This window comes from Hemiscyllium ocellatum, unplaced genomic scaffold (assembly GCF_020745735.1).
Source record: "Hemiscyllium ocellatum isolate sHemOce1 unplaced genomic scaffold, sHemOce1.pat.X.cur. scaffold_958_pat_ctg1, whole genome shotgun sequence".
Taxonomy (NCBI): domain Eukaryota; kingdom Metazoa; phylum Chordata; class Chondrichthyes; order Orectolobiformes; family Hemiscylliidae; genus Hemiscyllium; species Hemiscyllium ocellatum.
The window spans coordinates 91,196-118,693 of NW_026869327.1; the positions used below are offsets into that span (position 1 = coordinate 91,196).

The 27,498-nt window shown below is 51.4% G+C and overlaps 14 non-coding genes across 14 annotated transcripts; all 14 read right to left on the reverse strand.

The window, feature by feature from the left end:
* Positions 1 to 599: 599 nt before the first annotated feature.
* On the reverse strand, positions 600 to 791 carry LOC132814904 (U2 spliceosomal RNA). The gene has a single exon (XR_009644587.1). It is a non-coding gene; the product is annotated as a U2 spliceosomal RNA (small nuclear RNA).
* A 1,799-nt stretch (positions 792 to 2,590) lies between these two features.
* Positions 2,591 to 2,782, reverse strand: LOC132814905 (U2 spliceosomal RNA). Its single transcript, XR_009644588.1, has one exon. It is a non-coding gene; the product is annotated as a U2 spliceosomal RNA (small nuclear RNA).
* Positions 2,783 to 4,581: 1,799 nt separating this feature from the next.
* LOC132814907 (U2 spliceosomal RNA) lies at positions 4,582 to 4,773 on the reverse strand. The gene has a single exon (XR_009644590.1). It is a non-coding gene; the product is annotated as a U2 spliceosomal RNA (small nuclear RNA).
* A 1,798-nt stretch (positions 4,774 to 6,571) lies between these two features.
* Positions 6,572 to 6,763, reverse strand: LOC132814908 (U2 spliceosomal RNA). Its single transcript, XR_009644591.1, has one exon. It is a non-coding gene; the product is annotated as a U2 spliceosomal RNA (small nuclear RNA).
* A 1,799-nt stretch (positions 6,764 to 8,562) lies between these two features.
* On the reverse strand, positions 8,563 to 8,754 carry LOC132814909 (U2 spliceosomal RNA). The gene has a single exon (XR_009644592.1). It is a non-coding gene; the product is annotated as a U2 spliceosomal RNA (small nuclear RNA).
* A 1,799-nt stretch (positions 8,755 to 10,553) lies between these two features.
* Positions 10,554 to 10,745, reverse strand: LOC132814910 (U2 spliceosomal RNA). The gene has a single exon (XR_009644593.1). It is a non-coding gene; the product is annotated as a U2 spliceosomal RNA (small nuclear RNA).
* Positions 10,746 to 12,544: 1,799 nt separating this feature from the next.
* LOC132814911 (U2 spliceosomal RNA) lies at positions 12,545 to 12,736 on the reverse strand. The gene has a single exon (XR_009644594.1). It is a non-coding gene; the product is annotated as a U2 spliceosomal RNA (small nuclear RNA).
* A 1,798-nt stretch (positions 12,737 to 14,534) lies between these two features.
* Positions 14,535 to 14,726, reverse strand: LOC132814833 (U2 spliceosomal RNA). The gene has a single exon (XR_009644520.1). It is a non-coding gene; the product is annotated as a U2 spliceosomal RNA (small nuclear RNA).
* Positions 14,727 to 16,525: 1,799 nt separating this feature from the next.
* Positions 16,526 to 16,717, reverse strand: LOC132814834 (U2 spliceosomal RNA). The gene has a single exon (XR_009644521.1). It is a non-coding gene; the product is annotated as a U2 spliceosomal RNA (small nuclear RNA).
* A 1,799-nt stretch (positions 16,718 to 18,516) lies between these two features.
* Positions 18,517 to 18,708, reverse strand: LOC132814835 (U2 spliceosomal RNA). The gene has a single exon (XR_009644522.1). It is a non-coding gene; the product is annotated as a U2 spliceosomal RNA (small nuclear RNA).
* A 1,799-nt stretch (positions 18,709 to 20,507) lies between these two features.
* Positions 20,508 to 20,699, reverse strand: LOC132814836 (U2 spliceosomal RNA). The gene has a single exon (XR_009644523.1). It is a non-coding gene; the product is annotated as a U2 spliceosomal RNA (small nuclear RNA).
* A 1,798-nt stretch (positions 20,700 to 22,497) lies between these two features.
* LOC132814837 (U2 spliceosomal RNA) lies at positions 22,498 to 22,689 on the reverse strand. The gene has a single exon (XR_009644524.1). It is a non-coding gene; the product is annotated as a U2 spliceosomal RNA (small nuclear RNA).
* A 1,798-nt stretch (positions 22,690 to 24,487) lies between these two features.
* Positions 24,488 to 24,679, reverse strand: LOC132814839 (U2 spliceosomal RNA). The gene has a single exon (XR_009644526.1). It is a non-coding gene; the product is annotated as a U2 spliceosomal RNA (small nuclear RNA).
* A 1,799-nt stretch (positions 24,680 to 26,478) lies between these two features.
* LOC132814840 (U2 spliceosomal RNA) lies at positions 26,479 to 26,670 on the reverse strand. The gene has a single exon (XR_009644527.1). It is a non-coding gene; the product is annotated as a U2 spliceosomal RNA (small nuclear RNA).
* Positions 26,671 to 27,498: the final 828 nt, after the last annotated feature.

The following is a 27,498-nucleotide window of genomic DNA, read 5'->3' on the forward strand; positions in this document are numbered from 1 at the left end:
TTCAGGAAACAGACTAAAGACATTTCTTCCTTGTTCAAGAAAATATTAGGATAAATTTGTTGCCTCGGGGGTGGGGGGGAGGCGGGGGGGTTGGGAAGGGGCTGTGGGGGCTGATCTGATAGCCATTTGACATTGGCTGAGTCATGGGATCCCACAACCTGATTTGACTGTGTTAAAAATCCCACAACACCAGGTTTCAGCCCAACGGGGTTCTTTGAAATTACAGCAGTCACCCCACCCCCCGCCACCGCCGTACCATCGGTGGGATACGTTCCAAGAACGACCGCAGAAGCCCAAAACGGCAGACAAGGGCAAATCCATTCATTCAAATTGGCAAGTTACCTTCCTGGCAGGCCCCTGGTTCCAGAATGTTCCCTGTAGCACGTTGGGGTTACCCCTGTCCTGGCTTTCAGCGTGCTGCACCTTCATCAGGTAACTGCAGAGCAGGTTCATAAGACAGAAAACCCGTAACAAAAGACGATAGTTTCCTGCAACTGAAAAGACAATAGATGCAACAATCACTGACTGCCATCAACACGGCAAACTAGCAAAGGCAAGAGATTCACATTGCATTCACCTGCTTTTGAACTTGGGTAAGCGTTGGGTGCACCATTCCTGGAAACACTGCAATACCAGGCTGATACATGGAGAGGACAGAGCAAGCCCTTAAGCCATCTCCCTGCTCCAAAAATCCATTTAATACAAACACTCCCACCTTCGGGAGATATCAGCGATTAAACTGATAAGAACAGAAACTACACATATTCCAAGCCAAAAGGCCGAGAAGCGATAGCACATTAATACTCCAACGGTGGAGGTCATATTTGCCGACTATCCTTTCCATCAGTTTGATGATATTCAAAGTTCCTTTATTCCCTTACCGTCTACCTTCCTTCCAAGATATCCAACCAGACCGGAAGATCACTCTGCAGCAGTCGCTGTGCTTTCCCCGTGCTTTTCTGTCCATCTGTTACGTAGCCGCGTAGGTCGCGCTGACGACCAATCAGATGGCACGGGCCGGAGCCACCGCACGTCAGGTCGACTGCAGAGAGGTTTCTCCCGGTGATCGGGGACAGCGGCGGCGGCAGGGTCATTCATTCCCCCGGCATCTACAAGATTCACCAGAATTCCTCAGGCAGCACCTTGCAAACCCATGGCCAACGCAGCCTCGAAGGATGACGGCAGCAGATCCACGGGAACACCACCATTCGCAAGTTCTCCCCCCCCCCGAGGCACTCGCTGTCCTGAATTGCAAATATGTCCTTGTTCCTCCGGTGTTACCGGGTCAAAATCGGGAATCCCCGCCCAAACAGCATCGCGGGGCTACCGACAGCACTTGGACTGCAGCGGTTCGAGAGAGCAGCTCACCACCAGGCTGATCTCGGCATGGGCGAGAAATGTTGGCCTTGACGGAAAGATCCTATTCATTGCCTCCCCTTGTGTTGGTGTAGCTTGCCCATAAATGCCAATCATCGTTTCCCTCACGTACAGGATTCGCTCCTCGGCATTCCGCATCAATCCGAAAAGTTGCGAAAAGCGAATTACGTCCGTGCACCCTTTCTTTATCGTCCACTTTCAATATCCTCTCTACTTGTATCCGACTCTCTGTGGAGAATGGGGAGGGAGCTGATCTCCCCGTGTAAACATGTCACGCTGCAAGCGCGCCTCATCACCACCAGCAGCTCGATTCGACATCTCCGTTCACATTGCTGCAGATCGCTGACAACATTATAATCCGACCCAGTTGACAAACTGACAACTGTTTCGCTACTTGCACCGCAAATGATGACAAATCGTTCCAAATCGTACGGGTGGCACAGTGGATCAGTGGTTAGTACGGCTGCCTGGTGGCACCAGGGAGCTGAAGCCAGTTCCAGCCTTGGGCGATCGTCTGCGTGAATAATCTTTACGTACAGACGTAGCTACTAAAGCAGGTCGCTTCCGTACAGTAGTTTGCGAAGAAACAAACAGAGATGGGGGTTTCACTCTATTCAGGAAACAGACTAAAGACATTTCTTCCTTGTTCAAGAAAATATTAGGATAAATTTGTTGCCTCGGGGGTGGGGGGGGAGGCGGGGGGGTTGGGAAGGGGCTGTGGGGGCTGATCTGATAGCCATTTGACATTGGCTGAGTCATGGGATCCCACAACCTGATTTGACTGTGTTAAAAATCCCACAACACCAGGTTTCAGCCCAACGGGGTTCTTTGAAATTACAGCAGTCACCCCACCCCCCGCCACCGCCGTACCATCGGTGGGATACGTTCCAAGAACGACCGCAGAAGCCCAAAACGGCAGACAAGGGCAAATCCATTCATTCAAATTGGCAAGTTACCTTCCTGGCAGGCCCCTGGTTCCAGAATGTTCCCTGTAGCACGTTGGGGTTACCCCTGTCCTGGCTTTCAGCGTGCTGCACCTTCATCAGGTAACTGCAGAGCAGGTTCATAAGACAGAAAACCCGTAACAAAAGACGATAGTTTCCTGCAACTGAAAAGACAATAGATGCAACAATCACTGACTGCCATCAACACGGCAAACTAGCAAAGGCAAGAGATTCACATTGCATTCACCTGCTTTTGAACTTGGGTAAGCGTTGGGTGCACCATTCCTGGAAACACTGCAATACCAGGCTGATACATGGAGAGGACAGAGCAAGCCCTTAAGCCATCTCCCTGCTCCAAAAATCCATTTAATACAAACACTCCCACCTTCGGGAGATATCAGCGATTAAACTGATAAGAACAGAAACTACACATATTCCAAGCCAAAAGGCCGAGAAGCGATAGCACATTAATACTCCAACGGTGGAGGTCATATTTGCCGACTATCCTTTCCATCAGTTTGATGATATTCAAAGTTCCTTTATTCCCTTACCGTCTACCTTCCTTCCAAGATATCCAACCAGACCGGAAGATCACTCTGCAGCAGTCGCTGTGCTTTCCCCGTGCTTTTCTGTCCATCTGTTACGTAGCCGCGTAGGTCGCGCTGACGACCAATCAGATGGCACGGGCCGGAGCCACCGCACGTCAGGTCGACTGCAGAGAGGTTTCTCCCGGTGATCGGGGACAGCGGCGGCGGCAGGGTCATTCATTCCCCCGGCATCTACAAGATTCACCAGAATTCCTCAGGCAGCACCTTGCAAACCCATGGCCAACGCAGCCTCGAAGGATGACGGCAGCAGATCCACGGGAACACCACCATTCGCAAGTTCTCCCCCCCCCCGAGGCACTCGCTGTCCTGAATTGCAAATATGTCCTTGTTCCTCCGGTGTTACCGGGTCAAAATCGGGAATCCCCGCCCAAACAGCATCGCGGGGCTACCGACAGCACTTGGACTGCAGCGGTTCGAGAGAGCAGCTCACCACCAGGCTGATCTCGGCATGGGCGAGAAATGTTGGCCTTGACGGAAAGATCCTATTCATTGCCTCCCCTTGTGTTGGTGTAGCTTGCCCATAAATGCCAATCATCGTTTCCCTCACGTACAGGATTCGCTCCTCGGCATTCCGCATCAATCCGAAAAGTTGCGAAAAGCGAATTACGTCCGTGCACCCTTTCTTTATCGTCCACTTTCAATATCCTCTCTACTTGTATCCGACTCTCTGTGGAGAATGGGGAGGGAGCTGATCTCCCCGTGTAAACATGTCACGCTGCAAGCGCGCCTCATCACCACCAGCAGCTCGATTCGACATCTCCGTTCACATTGCTGCAGATCGCTGACAACATTATAATCCGACCCAGTTGACAAACTGACAACTGTTTCGCTACTTGCACCGCAAATGATGACAAATCGTTCCAAATCGTACGGGTGGCACAGTGGATCAGTGGTTAGTACGGCTGCCTGGTGGCACCAGGGAGCTGAAGCCAGTTCCAGCCTTGGGCGATCGTCTGCGTGAATAATCTTTACGTACAGACGTAGCTACTAAAGCAGGTCGCTTCCGTACAGTAGTTTGCGAAGAAACAAACAGAGATGGGGGTTTCACTCTATTCAGGAAACAGACTAAAGACATTTCTTCCTTGTTCAAGAAAATATTAGGATAAATTTGTTGCCTCGGGGGTGGGGGGGGAGGCGGGGGGGTTGGGAAGGGGCTGTGGGGGCTGATCTGATAGCCATTTGACATTGGCTGAGTCATGGGATCCCACAACCTGATTTGACTGTGTTAAAAATCCCACAACACCAGGTTTCAGCCCAACGGGGTTCTTTGAAATTACAGCAGTCACCCCACCCCCCGCCACCGCCGTACCATCGGTGGGATACGTTCCAAGAACGACCGCAGAAGCCCAAAACGGCAGACAAGGGCAAATCCATTCATTCAAATTGGCAAGTTACCTTCCTGGCAGGCCCCTGGTTCCAGAATGTTCCCTGTAGCACGTTGGGGTTACCCCTGTCCTGGCTTTCAGCGTGCTGCACCTTCATCAGGTAACTGCAGAGCAGGTTCATAAGACAGAAAACCCGTAACAAAAGACGATAGTTTCCTGCAACTGAAAAGACAATAGATGCAACAATCACTGACTGCCATCAACACGGCAAACTAGCAAAGGCAAGAGATTCACATTGCATTCACCTGCTTTTGAACTTGGGTAAGCGTTGGGTGCACCATTCCTGGAAACACTGCAATACCAGGCTGATACATGGAGAGGACAGAGCAAGCCCTTAAGCCATCTCCCTGCTCCAAAAATCCATTTAATACAAACACTCCCACCTTCGGGAGATATCAGCGATTAAACTGATAAGAACAGAAACTACACATATTCCAAGCCAAAAGGCCGAGAAGCGATAGCACATTAATACTCCAACGGTGGAGGTCATATTTGCCGACTATCCTTTCCATCAGTTTGATGATATTCAAAGTTCCTTTATTCCCTTACCGTCTACCTTCCTTCCAAGATATCCAACCAGACCGGAAGATCACTCTGCAGCAGTCGCTGTGCTTTCCCCGTGCTTTTCTGTCCATCTGTTACGTAGCCGCGTAGGTCGCGCTGACGACCAATCAGATGGCACGGGCCGGAGCCACCGCACGTCAGGTCGACTGCAGAGAGGTTTCTCCCGGTGATCGGGGACAGCGGCGGCGGCAGGGTCATTCATTCCCCCGGCATCTACAAGATTCACCAGAATTCCTCAGGCAGCACCTTGCAAACCCATGGCCAACGCAGCCTCGAAGGATGACGGCAGCAGATCCACGGGAACACCACCATTCGCAAGTTCTCCCCCCCCCCGAGGCACTCGCTGTCCTGAATTGCAAATATGTCCTTGTTCCTCCGGTGTTACCGGGTCAAAATCGGGAATCCCCGCCCAAACAGCATCGCGGGGCTACCGACAGCACTTGGACTGCAGCGGTTCGAGAGAGCAGCTCACCACCAGGCTGATCTCGGCATGGGCGAGAAATGTTGGCCTTGACGGAAAGATCCTATTCATTGCCTCCCCTTGTGTTGGTGTAGCTTGCCCATAAATGCCAATCATCGTTTCCCTCACGTACAGGATTCGCTCCTCGGCATTCCGCATCAATCCGAAAAGTTGCGAAAAGCGAATTACGTCCGTGCACCCTTTCTTTATCGTCCACTTTCAATATCCTCTCTACTTGTATCCGACTCTCTGTGGAGAATGGGGAGGGAGCTGATCTCCCCGTGTAAACATGTCACGCTGCAAGCGCGCCTCATCACCACCAGCAGCTCGATTCGACATCTCCGTTCACATTGCTGCAGATCGCTGACAACATTATAATCCGACCCAGTTGACAAACTGACAACTGTTTCGCTACTTGCACCGCAAATGATGACAAATCGTTCCAAATCGTACGGGTGGCACAGTGGATCAGTGGTTAGTACGGCTGCCTGGTGGCACCAGGGAGCTGAAGCCAGTTCCAGCCTTGGGCGATCGTCTGCGTGAATAATCTTTACGTACAGACGTAGCTACTAAAGCAGGTCGCTTCCGTACAGTAGTTTGCGAAGAAACAAACAGAGATGGGGGTTTCACTCTATTCAGGAAACAGACTAAAGACATTTCTTCCTTGTTCAAGAAAATATTAGGATAAATTTGTTGCCTCGGGGGTGGGGGGGAGGCGGGGGGGTTGGGAAGGGGCTGTGGGGGCTGATCTGATAGCCATTTGACATTGGCTGAGTCATGGGATCCCACAACCTGATTTGACTGTGTTAAAAATCCCACAACACCAGGTTTCAGCCCAACGGGGTTCTTTGAAATTACAGCAGTCACCCCACCCCCCGCCACCGCCGTACCATCGGTGGGATACGTTCCAAGAACGACCGCAGAAGCCCAAAACGGCAGACAAGGGCAAATCCATTCATTCAAATTGGCAAGTTACCTTCCTGGCAGGCCCCTGGTTCCAGAATGTTCCCTGTAGCACGTTGGGGTTACCCCTGTCCTGGCTTTCAGCGTGCTGCACCTTCATCAGGTAACTGCAGAGCAGGTTCATAAGACAGAAAACCCGTAACAAAAGACGATAGTTTCCTGCAACTGAAAAGACAATAGATGCAACAATCACTGACTGCCATCAACACGGCAAACTAGCAAAGGCAAGAGATTCACATTGCATTCACCTGCTTTTGAACTTGGGTAAGCGTTGGGTGCACCATTCCTGGAAACACTGCAATACCAGGCTGATACATGGAGAGGACAGAGCAAGCCCTTAAGCCATCTCCCTGCTCCAAAAATCCATTTAATACAAACACTCCCACCTTCGGGAGATATCAGCGATTAAACTGATAAGAACAGAAACTACACATATTCCAAGCCAAAAGGCCGAGAAGCGATAGCACATTAATACTCCAACGGTGGAGGTCATATTTGCCGACTATCCTTTCCATCAGTTTGATGATATTCAAAGTTCCTTTATTCCCTTACCGTCTACCTTCCTTCCAAGATATCCAACCAGACCGGAAGATCACTCTGCAGCAGTCGCTGTGCTTTCCCCGTGCTTTTCTGTCCATCTGTTACGTAGCCGCGTAGGTCGCGCTGACGACCAATCAGATGGCACGGGCCGGAGCCACCGCACGTCAGGTCGACTGCAGAGAGGTTTCTCCCGGTGATCGGGGACAGCGGCGGCGGCAGGGTCATTCATTCCCCCGGCATCTACAAGATTCACCAGAATTCCTCAGGCAGCACCTTGCAAACCCATGGCCAACGCAGCCTCGAAGGATGACGGCAGCAGATCCACGGGAACACCACCATTCGCAAGTTCTCCCCCCCCCCGAGGCACTCGCTGTCCTGAATTGCAAATATGTCCTTGTTCCTCCGGTGTTACCGGGTCAAAATCGGGAATCCCCGCCCAAACAGCATCGCGGGGCTACCGACAGCACTTGGACTGCAGCGGTTCGAGAGAGCAGCTCACCACCAGGCTGATCTCGGCATGGGCGAGAAATGTTGGCCTTGACGGAAAGATCCTATTCATTGCCTCCCCTTGTGTTGGTGTAGCTTGCCCATAAATGCCAATCATCGTTTCCCTCACGTACAGGATTCGCTCCTCGGCATTCCGCATCAATCCGAAAAGTTGCGAAAAGCGAATTACGTCCGTGCACCCTTTCTTTATCGTCCACTTTCAATATCCTCTCTACTTGTATCCGACTCTCTGTGGAGAATGGGGAGGGAGCTGATCTCCCCGTGTAAACATGTCACGCTGCAAGCGCGCCTCATCACCACCAGCAGCTCGATTCGACATCTCCGTTCACATTGCTGCAGATCGCTGACAACATTATAATCCGACCCAGTTGACAAACTGACAACTGTTTCGCTACTTGCACCGCAAATGATGACAAATCGTTCCAAATCGTACGGGTGGCACAGTGGATCAGTGGTTAGTACGGCTGCCTGGTGGCACCAGGGAGCTGAAGCCAGTTCCAGCCTTGGGCGATCGTCTGCGTGAATAATCTTTACGTACAGACGTAGCTACTAAAGCAGGTCGCTTCCGTACAGTAGTTTGCGAAGAAACAAACAGAGATGGGGGTTTCACTCTATTCAGGAAACAGACTAAAGACATTTCTTCCTTGTTCAAGAAAATATTAGGATAAATTTGTTGCCTCGGGGGTGGGGGGGGAGGCGGGGGGGTTGGGAAGGGGCTGTGGGGGCTGATCTGATAGCCATTTGACATTGGCTGAGTCATGGGATCCCACAACCTGATTTGACTGTGTTAAAAATCCCACAACACCAGGTTTCAGCCCAACGGGGTTCTTTGAAATTACAGCAGTCACCCCACCCCCCGCCACCGCCGTACCATCGGTGGGATACGTTCCAAGAACGACCGCAGAAGCCCAAAACGGCAGACAAGGGCAAATCCATTCATTCAAATTGGCAAGTTACCTTCCTGGCAGGCCCCTGGTTCCAGAATGTTCCCTGTAGCACGTTGGGGTTACCCCTGTCCTGGCTTTCAGCGTGCTGCACCTTCATCAGGTAACTGCAGAGCAGGTTCATAAGACAGAAAACCCGTAACAAAAGACGATAGTTTCCTGCAACTGAAAAGACAATAGATGCAACAATCACTGACTGCCATCAACACGGCAAACTAGCAAAGGCAAGAGATTCACATTGCATTCACCTGCTTTTGAACTTGGGTAAGCGTTGGGTGCACCATTCCTGGAAACACTGCAATACCAGGCTGATACATGGAGAGGACAGAGCAAGCCCTTAAGCCATCTCCCTGCTCCAAAAATCCATTTAATACAAACACTCCCACCTTCGGGAGATATCAGCGATTAAACTGATAAGAACAGAAACTACACATATTCCAAGCCAAAAGGCCGAGAAGCGATAGCACATTAATACTCCAACGGTGGAGGTCATATTTGCCGACTATCCTTTCCATCAGTTTGATGATATTCAAAGTTCCTTTATTCCCTTACCGTCTACCTTCCTTCCAAGATATCCAACCAGACCGGAAGATCACTCTGCAGCAGTCGCTGTGCTTTCCCCGTGCTTTTCTGTCCATCTGTTACGTAGCCGCGTAGGTCGCGCTGACGACCAATCAGATGGCACGGGCCGGAGCCACCGCACGTCAGGTCGACTGCAGAGAGGTTTCTCCCGGTGATCGGGGACAGCGGCGGCGGCAGGGTCATTCATTCCCCCGGCATCTACAAGATTCACCAGAATTCCTCAGGCAGCACCTTGCAAACCCATGGCCAACGCAGCCTCGAAGGATGACGGCAGCAGATCCACGGGAACACCACCATTCGCAAGTTCTCCCCCCCCCCGAGGCACTCGCTGTCCTGAATTGCAAATATGTCCTTGTTCCTCCGGTGTTACCGGGTCAAAATCGGGAATCCCCGCCCAAACAGCATCGCGGGGCTACCGACAGCACTTGGACTGCAGCGGTTCGAGAGAGCAGCTCACCACCAGGCTGATCTCGGCATGGGCGAGAAATGTTGGCCTTGACGGAAAGATCCTATTCATTGCCTCCCCTTGTGTTGGTGTAGCTTGCCCATAAATGCCAATCATCGTTTCCCTCACGTACAGGATTCGCTCCTCGGCATTCCGCATCAATCCGAAAAGTTGCGAAAAGCGAATTACGTCCGTGCACCCTTTCTTTATCGTCCACTTTCAATATCCTCTCTACTTGTATCCGACTCTCTGTGGAGAATGGGGAGGGAGCTGATCTCCCCGTGTAAACATGTCACGCTGCAAGCGCGCCTCATCACCACCAGCAGCTCGATTCGACATCTCCGTTCACATTGCTGCAGATCGCTGACAACATTATAATCCGACCCAGTTGACAAACTGACAACTGTTTCGCTACTTGCACCGCAAATGATGACAAATCGTTCCAAATCGTACGGGTGGCACAGTGGATCAGTGGTTAGTACGGCTGCCTGGTGGCACCAGGGAGCTGAAGCCAGTTCCAGCCTTGGGCGATCGTCTGCGTGAATAATCTTTACGTACAGACGTAGCTACTAAAGCAGGTCGCTTCCGTACAGTAGTTTGCGAAGAAACAAACAGAGATGGGGGTTTCACTCTATTCAGGAAACAGACTAAAGACATTTCTTCCTTGTTCAAGAAAATATTAGGATAAATTTGTTGCCTCGGGGGTGGGGGGGGAGGCGGGGGGGTTGGGAAGGGGCTGTGGGGGCTGATCTGATAGCCATTTGACATTGGCTGAGTCATGGGATCCCACAACCTGATTTGACTGTGTTAAAAATCCCACAACACCAGGTTTCAGCCCAACGGGGTTCTTTGAAATTACAGCAGTCACCCCACCCCCCGCCACCGCCGTACCATCGGTGGGATACGTTCCAAGAACGACCGCAGAAGCCCAAAACGGCAGACAAGGGCAAATCCATTCATTCAAATTGGCAAGTTACCTTCCTGGCAGGCCCCTGGTTCCAGAATGTTCCCTGTAGCACGTTGGGGTTACCCCTGTCCTGGCTTTCAGCGTGCTGCACCTTCATCAGGTAACTGCAGAGCAGGTTCATAAGACAGAAAACCCGTAACAAAAGACGATAGTTTCCTGCAACTGAAAAGACAATAGATGCAACAATCACTGACTGCCATCAACACGGCAAACTAGCAAAGGCAAGAGATTCACATTGCATTCACCTGCTTTTGAACTTGGGTAAGCGTTGGGTGCACCATTCCTGGAAACACTGCAATACCAGGCTGATACATGGAGAGGACAGAGCAAGCCCTTAAGCCATCTCCCTGCTCCAAAAATCCATTTAATACAAACACTCCCACCTTCGGGAGATATCAGCGATTAAACTGATAAGAACAGAAACTACACATATTCCAAGCCAAAAGGCCGAGAAGCGATAGCACATTAATACTCCAACGGTGGAGGTCATATTTGCCGACTATCCTTTCCATCAGTTTGATGATATTCAAAGTTCCTTTATTCCCTTACCGTCTACCTTCCTTCCAAGATATCCAACCAGACCGGAAGATCACTCTGCAGCAGTCGCTGTGCTTTCCCCGTGCTTTTCTGTCCATCTGTTACGTAGCCGCGTAGGTCGCGCTGACGACCAATCAGATGGCACGGGCCGGAGCCACCGCACGTCAGGTCGACTGCAGAGAGGTTTCTCCCGGTGATCGGGGACAGCGGCGGCGGCAGGGTCATTCATTCCCCCGGCATCTACAAGATTCACCAGAATTCCTCAGGCAGCACCTTGCAAACCCATGGCCAACGCAGCCTCGAAGGATGACGGCAGCAGATCCACGGGAACACCACCATTCGCAAGTTCTCCCCCCCCCCGAGGCACTCGCTGTCCTGAATTGCAAATATGTCCTTGTTCCTCCGGTGTTACCGGGTCAAAATCGGGAATCCCCGCCCAAACAGCATCGCGGGGCTACCGACAGCACTTGGACTGCAGCGGTTCGAGAGAGCAGCTCACCACCAGGCTGATCTCGGCATGGGCGAGAAATGTTGGCCTTGACGGAAAGATCCTATTCATTGCCTCCCCTTGTGTTGGTGTAGCTTGCCCATAAATGCCAATCATCGTTTCCCTCACGTACAGGATTCGCTCCTCGGCATTCCGCATCAATCCGAAAAGTTGCGAAAAGCGAATTACGTCCGTGCACCCTTTCTTTATCGTCCACTTTCAATATCCTCTCTACTTGTATCCGACTCTCTGTGGAGAATGGGGAGGGAGCTGATCTCCCCGTGTAAACATGTCACGCTGCAAGCGCGCCTCATCACCACCAGCAGCTCGATTCGACATCTCCGTTCACATTGCTGCAGATCGCTGACAACATTATAATCCGACCCAGTTGACAAACTGACAACTGTTTCGCTACTTGCACCGCAAATGATGACAAATCGTTCCAAATCGTACGGGTGGCACAGTGGATCAGTGGTTAGTACGGCTGCCTGGTGGCACCAGGGAGCTGAAGCCAGTTCCAGCCTTGGGCGATCGTCTGCGTGAATAATCTTTACGTACAGACGTAGCTACTAAAGCAGGTCGCTTCCGTACAGTAGTTTGCGAAGAAACAAACAGAGATGGGGGTTTCACTCTATTCAGGAAACAGACTAAAGACATTTCTTCCTTGTTCAAGAAAATATTAGGATAAATTTGTTGCCTCGGGGGTGGGGGGGGAGGCGGGGGGGTTGGGAAGGGGCTGTGGGGGCTGATCTGATAGCCATTTGACATTGGCTGAGTCATGGGATCCCACAACCTGATTTGACTGTGTTAAAAATCCCACAACACCAGGTTTCAGCCCAACGGGGTTCTTTGAAATTACAGCAGTCACCCCACCCCCCGCCACCGCCGTACCATCGGTGGGATACGTTCCAAGAACGACCGCAGAAGCCCAAAACGGCAGACAAGGGCAAATCCATTCATTCAAATTGGCAAGTTACCTTCCTGGCAGGCCCCTGGTTCCAGAATGTTCCCTGTAGCACGTTGGGGTTACCCCTGTCCTGGCTTTCAGCGTGCTGCACCTTCATCAGGTAACTGCAGAGCAGGTTCATAAGACAGAAAACCCGTAACAAAAGACGATAGTTTCCTGCAACTGAAAAGACAATAGATGCAACAATCACTGACTGCCATCAACACGGCAAACTAGCAAAGGCAAGAGATTCACATTGCATTCACCTGCTTTTGAACTTGGGTAAGCGTTGGGTGCACCATTCCTGGAAACACTGCAATACCAGGCTGATACATGGAGAGGACAGAGCAAGCCCTTAAGCCATCTCCCTGCTCCAAAAATCCATTTAATACAAACACTCCCACCTTCGGGAGATATCAGCGATTAAACTGATAAGAACAGAAACTACACATATTCCAAGCCAAAAGGCCGAGAAGCGATAGCACATTAATACTCCAACGGTGGAGGTCATATTTGCCGACTATCCTTTCCATCAGTTTGATGATATTCAAAGTTCCTTTATTCCCTTACCGTCTACCTTCCTTCCAAGATATCCAACCAGACCGGAAGATCACTCTGCAGCAGTCGCTGTGCTTTCCCCGTGCTTTTCTGTCCATCTGTTACGTAGCCGCGTAGGTCGCGCTGACGACCAATCAGATGGCACGGGCCGGAGCCACCGCACGTCAGGTCGACTGCAGAGAGGTTTCTCCCGGTGATCGGGGACAGCGGCGGCGGCAGGGTCATTCATTCCCCCGGCATCTACAAGATTCACCAGAATTCCTCAGGCAGCACCTTGCAAACCCATGGCCAACGCAGCCTCGAAGGATGACGGCAGCAGATCCACGGGAACACCACCATTCGCAAGTTCTCCCCCCCCCCGAGGCACTCGCTGTCCTGAATTGCAAATATGTCCTTGTTCCTCCGGTGTTACCGGGTCAAAATCGGGAATCCCCGCCCAAACAGCATCGCGGGGCTACCGACAGCACTTGGACTGCAGCGGTTCGAGAGAGCAGCTCACCACCAGGCTGATCTCGGCATGGGCGAGAAATGTTGGCCTTGACGGAAAGATCCTATTCATTGCCTCCCCTTGTGTTGGTGTAGCTTGCCCATAAATGCCAATCATCGTTTCCCTCACGTACAGGATTCGCTCCTCGGCATTCCGCATCAATCCGAAAAGTTGCGAAAAGCGAATTACGTCCGTGCACCCTTTCTTTATCGTCCACTTTCAATATCCTCTCTACTTGTATCCGACTCTCTGTGGAGAATGGGGAGGGAGCTGATCTCCCCGTGTAAACATGTCACGCTGCAAGCGCGCCTCATCACCACCAGCAGCTCGATTCGACATCTCCGTTCACATTGCTGCAGATCGCTGACAACATTATAATCCGACCCAGTTGACAAACTGACAACTGTTTCGCTACTTGCACCGCAAATGATGACAAATCGTTCCAAATCGTACGGGTGGCACAGTGGATCAGTGGTTAGTACGGCTGCCTGGTGGCACCAGGGAGCTGAAGCCAGTTCCAGCCTTGGGCGATCGTCTGCGTGAATAATCTTTACGTACAGACGTAGCTACTAAAGCAGGTCGCTTCCGTACAGTAGTTTGCGAAGAAACAAACAGAGATGGGGGTTTCACTCTATTCAGGAAACAGACTAAAGACATTTCTTCCTTGTTCAAGAAAATATTAGGATAAATTTGTTGCCTCGGGGGTGGGGGGGAGGCGGGGGGGTTGGGAAGGGGCTGTGGGGGCTGATCTGATAGCCATTTGACATTGGCTGAGTCATGGGATCCCACAACCTGATTTGACTGTGTTAAAAATCCCACAACACCAGGTTTCAGCCCAACGGGGTTCTTTGAAATTACAGCAGTCACCCCACCCCCCGCCACCGCCGTACCATCGGTGGGATACGTTCCAAGAACGACCGCAGAAGCCCAAAACGGCAGACAAGGGCAAATCCATTCATTCAAATTGGCAAGTTACCTTCCTGGCAGGCCCCTGGTTCCAGAATGTTCCCTGTAGCACGTTGGGGTTACCCCTGTCCTGGCTTTCAGCGTGCTGCACCTTCATCAGGTAACTGCAGAGCAGGTTCATAAGACAGAAAACCCGTAACAAAAGACGATAGTTTCCTGCAACTGAAAAGACAATAGATGCAACAATCACTGACTGCCATCAACACGGCAAACTAGCAAAGGCAAGAGATTCACATTGCATTCACCTGCTTTTGAACTTGGGTAAGCGTTGGGTGCACCATTCCTGGAAACACTGCAATACCAGGCTGATACATGGAGAGGACAGAGCAAGCCCTTAAGCCATCTCCCTGCTCCAAAAATCCATTTAATACAAACACTCCCACCTTCGGGAGATATCAGCGATTAAACTGATAAGAACAGAAACTACACATATTCCAAGCCAAAAGGCCGAGAAGCGATAGCACATTAATACTCCAACGGTGGAGGTCATATTTGCCGACTATCCTTTCCATCAGTTTGATGATATTCAAAGTTCCTTTATTCCCTTACCGTCTACCTTCCTTCCAAGATATCCAACCAGACCGGAAGATCACTCTGCAGCAGTCGCTGTGCTTTCCCCGTGCTTTTCTGTCCATCTGTTACGTAGCCGCGTAGGTCGCGCTGACGACCAATCAGATGGCACGGGCCGGAGCCACCGCACGTCAGGTCGACTGCAGAGAGGTTTCTCCCGGTGATCGGGGACAGCGGCGGCGGCAGGGTCATTCATTCCCCCGGCATCTACAAGATTCACCAGAATTCCTCAGGCAGCACCTTGCAAACCCATGGCCAACGCAGCCTCGAAGGATGACGGCAGCAGATCCACGGGAACACCACCATTCGCAAGTTCTCCCCCCCCCCGAGGCACTCGCTGTCCTGAATTGCAAATATGTCCTTGTTCCTCCGGTGTTACCGGGTCAAAATCGGGAATCCCCGCCCAAACAGCATCGCGGGGCTACCGACAGCACTTGGACTGCAGCGGTTCGAGAGAGCAGCTCACCACCAGGCTGATCTCGGCATGGGCGAGAAATGTTGGCCTTGACGGAAAGATCCTATTCATTGCCTCCCCTTGTGTTGGTGTAGCTTGCCCATAAATGCCAATCATCGTTTCCCTCACGTACAGGATTCGCTCCTCGGCATTCCGCATCAATCCGAAAAGTTGCGAAAAGCGAATTACGTCCGTGCACCCTTTCTTTATCGTCCACTTTCAATATCCTCTCTACTTGTATCCGACTCTCTGTGGAGAATGGGGAGGGAGCTGATCTCCCCGTGTAAACATGTCACGCTGCAAGCGCGCCTCATCACCACCAGCAGCTCGATTCGACATCTCCGTTCACATTGCTGCAGATCGCTGACAACATTATAATCCGACCCAGTTGACAAACTGACAACTGTTTCGCTACTTGCACCGCAAATGATGACAAATCGTTCCAAATCGTACGGGTGGCACAGTGGATCAGTGGTTAGTACGGCTGCCTGGTGGCACCAGGGAGCTGAAGCCAGTTCCAGCCTTGGGCGATCGTCTGCGTGAATAATCTTTACGTACAGACGTAGCTACTAAAGCAGGTCGCTTCCGTACAGTAGTTTGCGAAGAAACAAACAGAGATGGGGGTTTCACTCTATTCAGGAAACAGACTAAAGACATTTCTTCCTTGTTCAAGAAAATATTAGGATAAATTTGTTGCCTCGGGGGTGGGGGGGGAGGCGGGGGGGTTGGGAAGGGGCTGTGGGGGCTGATCTGATAGCCATTTGACATTGGCTGAGTCATGGGATCCCACAACCTGATTTGACTGTGTTAAAAATCCCACAACACCAGGTTTCAGCCCAACGGGGTTCTTTGAAATTACAGCAGTCACCCCACCCCCCGCCACCGCCGTACCATCGGTGGGATACGTTCCAAGAACGACCGCAGAAGCCCAAAACGGCAGACAAGGGCAAATCCATTCATTCAAATTGGCAAGTTACCTTCCTGGCAGGCCCCTGGTTCCAGAATGTTCCCTGTAGCACGTTGGGGTTACCCCTGTCCTGGCTTTCAGCGTGCTGCACCTTCATCAGGTAACTGCAGAGCAGGTTCATAAGACAGAAAACCCGTAACAAAAGACGATAGTTTCCTGCAACTGAAAAGACAATAGATGCAACAATCACTGACTGCCATCAACACGGCAAACTAGCAAAGGCAAGAGATTCACATTGCATTCACCTGCTTTTGAACTTGGGTAAGCGTTGGGTGCACCATTCCTGGAAACACTGCAATACCAGGCTGATACATGGAGAGGACAGAGCAAGCCCTTAAGCCATCTCCCTGCTCCAAAAATCCATTTAATACAAACACTCCCACCTTCGGGAGATATCAGCGATTAAACTGATAAGAACAGAAACTACACATATTCCAAGCCAAAAGGCCGAGAAGCGATAGCACATTAATACTCCAACGGTGGAGGTCATATTTGCCGACTATCCTTTCCATCAGTTTGATGATATTCAAAGTTCCTTTATTCCCTTACCGTCTACCTTCCTTCCAAGATATCCAACCAGACCGGAAGATCACTCTGCAGCAGTCGCTGTGCTTTCCCCGTGCTTTTCTGTCCATCTGTTACGTAGCCGCGTAGGTCGCGCTGACGACCAATCAGATGGCACGGGCCGGAGCCACCGCACGTCAGGTCGACTGCAGAGAGGTTTCTCCCGGTGATCGGGGACAGCGGCGGCGGCAGGGTCATTCATTCCCCCGGCATCTACAAGATTCACCAGAATTCCTCAGGCAGCACCTTGCAAACCCATGGCCAACGCAGCCTCGAAGGATGACGGCAGCAGATCCACGGGAACACCACCATTCGCAAGTTCTCCCCCCCGCCGAGGCACTCGCTGTCCTGAATTGCAAATATGTCCTTGTTCCTCCGGTGTTACCGGGTCAAAATCGGGAATCCCCGCCCAAACAGCATCGCGGGGCTACCGACAGCACTTGGACTGCAGCGGTTCGAGAGAGCAGCTCACCACCAGGCTGATCTCGGCATGGGCGAGAAATGTTGGCCTTGACGGAAAGATCCTATTCATTGCCTCCCCTTGTGTTGGTGTAGCTTGCCCATAAATGCCAATCATCGTTTCCCTCACGTACAGGATTCGCTCCTCGGCATTCCGCATCAATCCGAAAAGTTGCGAAAAGCGAATTACGTCCGTGCACCCTTTCTTTATCGTCCACTTTCAATATCCTCTCTACTTGTATCCGACTCTCTGTGGAGAATGGGGAGGGAGCTGATCTCCCCGTGTAAACATGTCACGCTGCAAGCGCGCCTCATCACCACCAGCAGCTCGATTCGACATCTCCGTTCACATTGCTGCAGATCGCTGACAACATTATAATCCGACCCAGTTGACAAACTGACAACTGTTTCGCTACTTGCACCGCAAATGATGACAAATCGTTCCAAATCGTACGGGTGGCACAGTGGATCAGTGGTTAGTACGGCTGCCTGGTGGCACCAGGGAGCTGAAGCCAGTTCCAGCCTTGGGCGATCGTCTGCGTGAATAATCTTTACGTACAGACGTAGCTACTAAAGCAGGTCGCTTCCGTACAGTAGTTTGCGAAGAAACAAACAGAGATGGGGGTTTCACTCTATTCAGGAAACAGACTAAAGACATTTCTTCCTTGTTCAAGAAAATATTAGGATAAATTTGTTGCCTCGGGGGTGGGGGGGGAGGCGGGGGGGTTGGGAAGGGGCTGTGGGGGCTGATCTGATAGCCATTTGACATTGGCTGAGTCATGGGATCCCACAACCTGATTTGACTGTGTTAAAAATCCCACAACACCAGGTTTCAGCCCAACGGGGTTCTTTGAAATTACAGCAGTCACCCCACCCCCCGCCACCGCCGTACCATCGGTGGGATACGTTCCAAGAACGACCGCAGAAGCCCAAAACGGCAGACAAGGGCAAATCCATTCATTCAAATTGGCAAGTTACCTTCCTGGCAGGCCCCTGGTTCCAGAATGTTCCCTGTAGCACGTTGGGGTTACCCCTGTCCTGGCTTTCAGCGTGCTGCACCTTCATCAGGTAACTGCAGAGCAGGTTCATAAGACAGAAAACCCGTAACAAAAGACGATAGTTTCCTGCAACTGAAAAGACAATAGATGCAACAATCACTGACTGCCATCAACACGGCAAACTAGCAAAGGCAAGAGATTCACATTGCATTCACCTGCTTTTGAACTTGGGTAAGCGTTGGGTGCACCATTCCTGGAAACACTGCAATACCAGGCTGATACATGGAGAGGACAGAGCAAGCCCTTAAGCCATCTCCCTGCTCCAAAAATCCATTTAATACAAACACTCCCACCTTCGGGAGATATCAGCGATTAAACTGATAAGAACAGAAACTACACATATTCCAAGCCAAAAGGCCGAGAAGCGATAGCACATTAATACTCCAACGGTGGAGGTCATATTTGCCGACTATCCTTTCCATCAGTTTGATGATATTCAAAGTTCCTTTATTCCCTTACCGTCTACCTTCCTTCCAAGATATCCAACCAGACCGGAAGATCACTCTGCAGCAGTCGCTGTGCTTTCCCCGTGCTTTTCTGTCCATCTGTTACGTAGCCGCGTAGGTCGCGCTGACGACCAATCAGATGGCACGGGCCGGAGCCACCGCACGTCAGGTCGACTGCAGAGAGGTTTCTCCCGGTGATCGGGGACAGCGGCGGCGGCAGGGTCATTCATTCCCCCGGCATCTACAAGATTCACCAGAATTCCTCAGGCAGCACCTTGCAAACCCATGGCCAACGCAGCCTCGAAGGATGACGGCAGCAGATCCACGGGAACACCACCATTCGCAAGTTCTCCCCCCCCCCGAGGCACTCGCTGTCCTGAATTGCAAATATGTCCTTGTTCCTCCGGTGTTACCGGGTCAAAATCGGGAATCCCCGCCCAAACAGCATCGCGGGGCTACCGACAGCACTTGGACTGCAGCGGTTCGAGAGAGCAGCTCACCACCAGGCTGATCTCGGCATGGGCGAGAAATGTTGGCCTTGACGGAAAGATCCTATTCATTGCCTCCCCTTGTGTTGGTGTAGCTTGCCCATAAATGCCAATCATCGTTTCCCTCACGTACAGGATTCGCTCCTCGGCATTCCGCATCAATCCGAAAAGTTGCGAAAAGCGAATTACGTCCGTGCACCCTTTCTTTATCGTCCACTTTCAATATCCTCTCTACTTGTATCCGACTCTCTGTGGAGAATGGGGAGGGAGCTGATCTCCCCGTGTAAACATGTCACGCTGCAAGCGCGCCTCATCACCACCAGCAGCTCGATTCGACATCTCCGTTCACATTGCTGCAGATCGCTGACAACATTATAATCCGACCCAGTTGACAAACTGACAACTGTTTCGCTACTTGCACCGCAAATGATGACAAATCGTTCCAAATCGTACGGGTGGCACAGTGGATCAGTGGTTAGTACGGCTGCCTGGTGGCACCAGGGAGCTGAAGCCAGTTCCAGCCTTGGGCGATCGTCTGCGTGAATAATCTTTACGTACAGACGTAGCTACTAAAGCAGGTCGCTTCCGTACAGTAGTTTGCGAAGAAACAAACAGAGATGGGGGTTTCACTCTATTCAGGAAACAGACTAAAGACATTTCTTCCTTGTTCAAGAAAATATTAGGATAAATTTGTTGCCTCGGGGGTGGGGGGGGAGGCGGGGGGGTTGGGAAGGGGCTGTGGGGGCTGATCTGATAGCCATTTGACATTGGCTGAGTCATGGGATCCCACAACCTGATTTGACTGTGTTAAAAATCCCACAACACCAGGTTTCAGCCCAACGGGGTTCTTTGAAATTACAGCAGTCACCCCACCCCCCGCCACCGCCGTACCATCGGTGGGATACGTTCCAAGAACGACCGCAGAAGCCCAAAACGGCAGACAAGGGCAAATCCATTCATTCAAATTGGCAAGTTACCTTCCTGGCAGGCCCCTGGTTCCAGAATGTTCCCTGTAGCACGTTGGGGTTACCCCTGTCCTGGCTTTCAGCGTGCTGCACCTTCATCAGGTAACTGCAGAGCAGGTTCATAAGACAGAAAACCCGTAACAAAAGACGATAGTTTCCTGCAACTGAAAAGACAATAGATGCAACAATCACTGACTGCCATCAACACGGCAAACTAGCAAAGGCAAGAGATTCACATTGCATTCACCTGCTTTTGAACTTGGGTAAGCGTTGGGTGCACCATTCCTGGAAACACTGCAATACCAGGCTGATACATGGAGAGGACAGAGCAAGCCCTTAAGCCATCTCCCTGCTCCAAAAATCCATTTAATACAAACACTCCCACCTTCGGGAGATATCAGCGATTAAACTGATAAGAACAGAAACTACACATATTCCAAGCCAAAAGGCCGAGAAGCGATAGCACATTAATACTCCAACGGTGGAGGTCATATTTGCCGACTATCCTTTCCATCAGTTTGATGATATTCAAAGTTCCTTTATTCCCTTACCGTCTACCTTCCTTCCAAGATATCCAACCAGACCGGAAGATCACTCTGCAGCAGTCGCTGTGCTTTCCCCGTGCTTTTCTGTCCATCTGTTACGTAGCCGCGTAGGTCGCGCTGACGACCAATCAGATGGCACGGGCCGGAGCCACCGCACGTCAGGTCGACTGCAGAGAGGTTTCTCCCGGTGATCGGGGACAGCGGCGGCGGCAGGGTCATTCATTCCCCCGGCATCTACAAGATTCACCAGAATTCCTCAGGCAGCACCTTGCAAACCCATGGCCAACGCAGCCTCGAAGGATGACGGCAGCAGATCCACGGGAACACCACCATTCGCAAGTTCTCCCCCCCCCCGAGGCACTCGCTGTCCTGAATTGCAAATATGTCCTTGTTCCTCCGGTGTTACCGGGTCAAAATCGGGAATCCCCGCCCAAACAGCATCGCGGGGCTACCGACAGCACTTGGACTGCAGCGGTTCGAGAGAGCAGCTCACCACCAGGCTGATCTCGGCATGGGCGAGAAATGTTGGCCTTGACGGAAAGATCCTATTCATTGCCTCCCCTTGTGTTGGTGTAGCTTGCCCATAAATGCCAATCATCGTTTCCCTCACGTACAGGATTCGCTCCTCGGCATTCCGCATCAATCCGAAAAGTTGCGAAAAGCGAATTACGTCCGTGCACCCTTTCTTTATCGTCCACTTTCAATATCCTCTCTACTTGTATCCGACTCTCTGTGGAGAATGGGGAGGGAGCTGATCTCCCCGTGTAAACATGTCACGCTGCAAGCGCGCCTCATCACCACCAGCAGCTCGATTCGACATCTCCGTTCACATTGCTGCAGATCGCTGACAACATTATAATCCGACCCAGTTGACAAACTGACAACTGTTTCGCTACTTGCACCGCAAATGATGACAAATCGTTCCAAATCGTACGGGTGGCACAGTGGATCAGTGGTTAGTACGGCTGCCTGGTGGCACCAGGGAGCTGAAGCCAGTTCCAGCCTTGGGCGATCGTCTGCGTGAATAATCTTTACGTACAGACGTAGCTACTAAAGCAGGTCGCTTCCGTACAGTAGTTTGCGAAGAAACAAACAGAGATGGGGGTTTCACTCTATTCAGGAAACAGACTAAAGACATTTCTTCCTTGTTCAAGAAAATATTAGGATAAATTTGTTGCCTCGGGGGTGGGGGGGAGGCGGGGGGGTTGGGAAGGGGCTGTGGGGGCTGATCTGATAGCCATTTGACATTGGCTGAGTCATGGGATCCCACAACCTGATTTGACTGTGTTAAAAATCCCACAACACCAGGTTTCAGCCCAACGGGGTTCTTTGAAATTACAGCAGTCACCCCACCCCCCGCCACCGCCGTACCATCGGTGGGATACGTTCCAAGAACGACCGCAGAAGCCCAAAACGGCAGACAAGGGCAAATCCATTCATTCAAATTGGCAAGTTACCTTCCTGGCAGGCCCCTGGTTCCAGAATGTTCCCTGTAGCACGTTGGGGTTACCCCTGTCCTGGCTTTCAGCGTGCTGCACCTTCATCAGGTAACTGCAGAGCAGGTTCATAAGACAGAAAACCCGTAACAAAAGACGATAGTTTCCTGCAACTGAAAAGACAATAGATGCAACAATCACTGACTGCCATCAACACGGCAAACTAGCAAAGGCAAGAGATTCACATTGCATTCACCTGCTTTTGAACTTGGGTAAGCGTTGGGTGCACCATTCCTGGAAACACTGCAATACCAGGCTGATACATGGAGAGGACAGAGCAAGCCCTTAAGCCATCTCCCTGCTCCAAAAATCCATTTAATACAAACACTCCCACCTTCGGGAGATATCAGCGATTAAACTGATAAGAACAGAAACTACACATATTCCAAGCCAAAAGGCCGAGAAGCGATAGCACATTAATACTCCAACGGTGGAGGTCATATTTGCCGACTATCCTTTCCATCAGTTTGATGATATTCAAAGTTCCTTTATTCCCTTACCGTCTACCTTCCTTCCAAGATATCCAACCAGACCGGAAGATCACTCTGCAGCAGTCGCTGTGCTTTCCCCGTGCTTTTCTGTCCATCTGTTACGTAGCCGCGTAGGTCGCGCTGACGACCAATCAGATGGCACGGGCCGGAGCCACCGCACGTCAGGTCGACTGCAGAGAGGTTTCTCCCGGTGATCGGGGACAGCGGCGGCGGCAGGGTCATTCATTCCCCCGGCATCTACAAGATTCACCAGAATTCCTCAGGCAGCACCTTGCAAACCCATGGCCAACGCAGCCTCGAAGGATGACGGCAGCAGATCCACGGGAACACCACCATTCGCAAGTTCTCCCCCCCCCCGAGGCACTCGCTGTCCTGAATTGCAAATATGTCCTTGTTCCTCCGGTGTTACCGGGTCAAAATCGGGAATCCCCGCCCAAACAGCATCGCGGGGCTACCGACAGCACTTGGACTGCAGCGGTTCGAGAGAGCAGCTCACCACCAGGCTGATCTCGGCATGGGCGAGAAATGTTGGCCTTGACGGAAAGATCCTATTCATTGCCTCCCCTTGTGTTGGTGTAGCTTGCCCATAAATGCCAATCATCGTTTCCCTCACGTACAGGATTCGCTCCTCGGCATTCCGCATCAATCCGAAAAGTTGCGAAAAGCGAATTACGTCCGTGCACCCTTTCTTTATCGTCCACTTTCAATATCCTCTCTACTTGTATCCGACTCTCTGTGGAGAATGGGGAGGGAGCTGATCTCCCCGTGTAAACATGTCACGCTGCAAGCGCGCCTCATCACCACCAGCAGCTCGATTCGACATCTCCGTTCACATTGCTGCAGATCGCTGACAACATTATAATCCGACCCAGTTGACAAACTGACAACTGTTTCGCTACTTGCACCGCAAATGATGACAAATCGTTCCAAATCGTACGGGTGGCACAGTGGATCAGTGGTTAGTACGGCTGCCTGGTGGCACCAGGGAGCTGAAGCCAGTTCCAGCCTTGGGCGATCGTCTGCGTGAATAATCTTTACGTACAGACGTAGCTACTAAAGCAGGTCGCTTCCGTACAGTAGTTTGCGAAGAAACAAACAGAGATGGGGGTTTCACTCTATTCAGGAAACAGACTAAAGACATTTCTTCCTTGTTCAAGAAAATATTAGGATAAATTTGTTGCCTCGGGGGTGGGGGGGAGGCGGGGGGGTTGGGAAGGGGCTGTGGGGGCTGATCTGATAGCCATTTGACATTGGCTGAGTCATGGGATCCCACAACCTGATTTGACTGTGTTAAAAATCCCACAACACCAGGTTTCAGCCCAACGGGGTTCTTTGAAATTACAGCAGTCACCCCACCCCCCGCCACCGCCGTACCATCGGTGGGATACGTTCCAAGAACGACCGCAGAAGCCCAAAACGGCAGACAAGGGCAAATCCATTCATTCAAATTGGCAAGTTACCTTCCTGGCAGGCCCCTGGTTCCAGAATGTTCCCTGTAGCACGTTGGGGTTACCCCTGTCCTGGCTTTCAGCGTGCTGCACCTTCATCAGGTAACTGCAGAGCAGGTTCATAAGACAGAAAACCCGTAACAAAAGACGATAGTTTCCTGCAACTGAAAAGACAATAGATGCAACAATCACTGACTGCCATCAACACGGCAAACTAGCAAAGGCAAGAGATTCACATTGCATTCACCTGCTTTTGAACTTGGGTAAGCGTTGGGTGCACCATTCCTGGAAACACTGCAATACCAGGCTGATACATGGAGAGGACAGAGCAAGCCCTTAAGCCATCTCCCTGCTCCAAAAATCCATTTAATACAAACACTCCCACCTTCGGGAGATATCAGCGATTAAACTGATAAGAACAGAAACTACACATATTCCAAGCCAAAAGGCCGAGAAGCGATAGCACATTAATACTCCAACGGTGGAGGTCATATTTGCCGACTATCCTTTCCATCAGTTTGATGATATTCAAAGTTCCTTTATTCCCTTACCGTCTACCTTCCTTCCAAGATATCCAACCAGACCGGAAGATCACTCTGCAGCAGTCGCTGTGCTTTCCCCGTGCTTTTCTGTCCATCTGTTACGTAGCCGCGTAGGTCGCGCTGACGACCAATCAGATGGCACGGGCCGGAGCCACCGCACGTCAGGTCGACTGCAGAGAGGTTTCTCCCGGTGATCGGGGACAGCGGCGGCGGCAGGGTCATTCATTCCCCCGGCATCTACAAGATTCACCAGAATTCCTCAGGCAGCACCTTGCAAACCCATGGCCAACGCAGCCTCGAAGGATGACGGCAGCAGATCCACGGGAACACCACCATTCGCAAGTTCTCCCCCCCGCCGAGGCACTCGCTGTCCTGAATTGCAAATATGTCCTTGTTCCTCCGGTGTTACCGGGTCAAAATCGGGAATCCCCGCCCAAACAGCATCGCGGGGCTACCGACAGCACTTGGACTGCAGCGGTTCGAGAGAGCAGCTCACCACCAGGCTGATCTCGGCATGGGCGAGAAATGTTGGCCTTGACGGAAAGATCCTATTCATTGCCTCCCCTTGTGTTGGTGTAGCTTGCCCATAAATGCCAATCATCGTTTCCCTCACGTACAGGATTCGCTCCTCGGCATTCCGCATCAATCCGAAAAGTTGCGAAAAGCGAATTACGTCCGTGCACCCTTTCTTTATCGTCCACTTTCAATATCCTCTCTACTTGTATCCGACTCTCTGTGGAGAATGGGGAGGGAGCTGATCTCCCCGTGTAAACATGTCACGCTGCAAGCGCGCCTCATCACCACCAGCAGCTCGATTCGACATCTCCGTTCACATTGCTGCAGATCGCTGACAACATTATAATCCGACCCAGTTGACAAACTGACAACTGTTTCGCTACTTGCACCGCAAATGATGACAAATCGTTCCAAATCGTACGGGTGGCACAGTGGATCAGTGGTTAGTACGGCTGCCTGGTGGCACCAGGGAGCTGAAGCCAGTTCCAGCCTTGGGCGATCGTCTGCGTGAATAATCTTTACGTACAGACGTAGCTACTAAAGCAGGTCGCTTCCGTACAGTAGTTTGCGAAGAAACAAACAGAGATGGGGGTTTCACTCTATTCAGGAAACAGACTAAAGACATTTCTTCCTTGTTCAAGAAAATATTAGGATAAATTTGTTGCCTCGGGGGTGGGGGGGGAGGCGGGGGGGTTGGGAAGGGGCTGTGGGGGCTGATCTGATAGCCATTTGACATTGGCTGAGTCATGGGATCCCACAACCTGATTTGACTGTGTTAAAAATCCCACAACACCAGGTTTCAGCCCAACGGGGTTCTTTGAAATTACAGCAGTCACCCCACCCCCCGCCACCGCCGTACCATCGGTGGGATACGTTCCAAGAACGACCGCAGAAGCCCAAAACGGCAGACAAGGGCAAATCCATTCATTCAAATTGGCAAGTTACCTTCCTGGCAGGCCCCTGGTTCCAGAATGTTCCCTGTAGCACGTTGGGGTTACCCCTGTCCTGGCTTTCAGCGTGCTGCACCTTCATCAGGTAACTGCAGAGCAGGTTCATAAGACAGAAAACCCGTAACAAAAGACGATAGTTTCCTGCAACTGAAAAGACAATAGATGCAACAATCACTGACTGCCATCAACACGGCAAACTAGCAAAGGCAAGAGATTCACATTGCATTCACCTGCTTTTGAACTTGGGTAAGCGTTGGGTGCACCATTCCTGGAAACACTGCAATACCAGGCTGATACATGGAGAGGACAGAGCAAGCCCTTAAGCCATCTCCCTGCTCCAAAAATCCATTTAATACAAACACTCCCACCTTCGGGAGATATCAGCGATTAAACTGATAAGAACAGAAACTACACATATTCCAAGCCAAAAGGCCGAGAAGCGATAGCACATTAATACTCCAACGGTGGAGGTCATATTTGCCGACTATCCTTTCCATCAGTTTGATGATATTCAAAGTTCCTTTATTCCCTTACCGTCTACCTTCCTTCCAAGATATCCAACCAGACCGGAAGATCACTCTGCAGCAGTCGCTGTGCTTTCCCCGTGCTTTTCTGTCCATCTGTTACGTAGCCGCGTAGGTCGCGCTGACGACCAATCAGATGGCACGGGCCGGAGCCACCGCACGTCAGGTCGACTGCAGAGAGGTTTCTCCCGGTGATCGGGGACAGCGGCGGCGGCAGGGTCATTCATTCCCCCGGCATCTACAAGATTCACCAGAATTCCTCAGGCAGCACCTTGCAAACCCATGGCCAACGCAGCCTCGAAGGATGACGGCAGCAGATCCACGGGAACACCACCATTCGCAAGTTCTCCCCCCCCCCGAGGCACTCGCTGTCCTGAATTGCAAATATGTCCTTGTTCCTCCGGTGTTACCGGGTCAAAATCGGGAATCCCCGCCCAAACAGCATCGCGGGGCTACCGACAGCACTTGGACTGCAGCGGTTCGAGAGAGCAGCTCACCACCAGGCTGATCTCGGCATGGGCGAGAAATGTTGGCCTTGACGGAAAGATCCTATTCATTGCCTCCCCTTGTGTTGGTGTAGCTTGCCCATAAATGCCAATCATCGTTTCCCTCACGTACAGGATTCGCTCCTCGGCATTCCGCATCAATCCGAAAAGTTGCGAAAAGCGAATTACGTCCGTGCACCCTTTCTTTATCGTCCACTTTCAATATCCTCTCTACTTGTATCCGACTCTCTGTGGAGAATGGG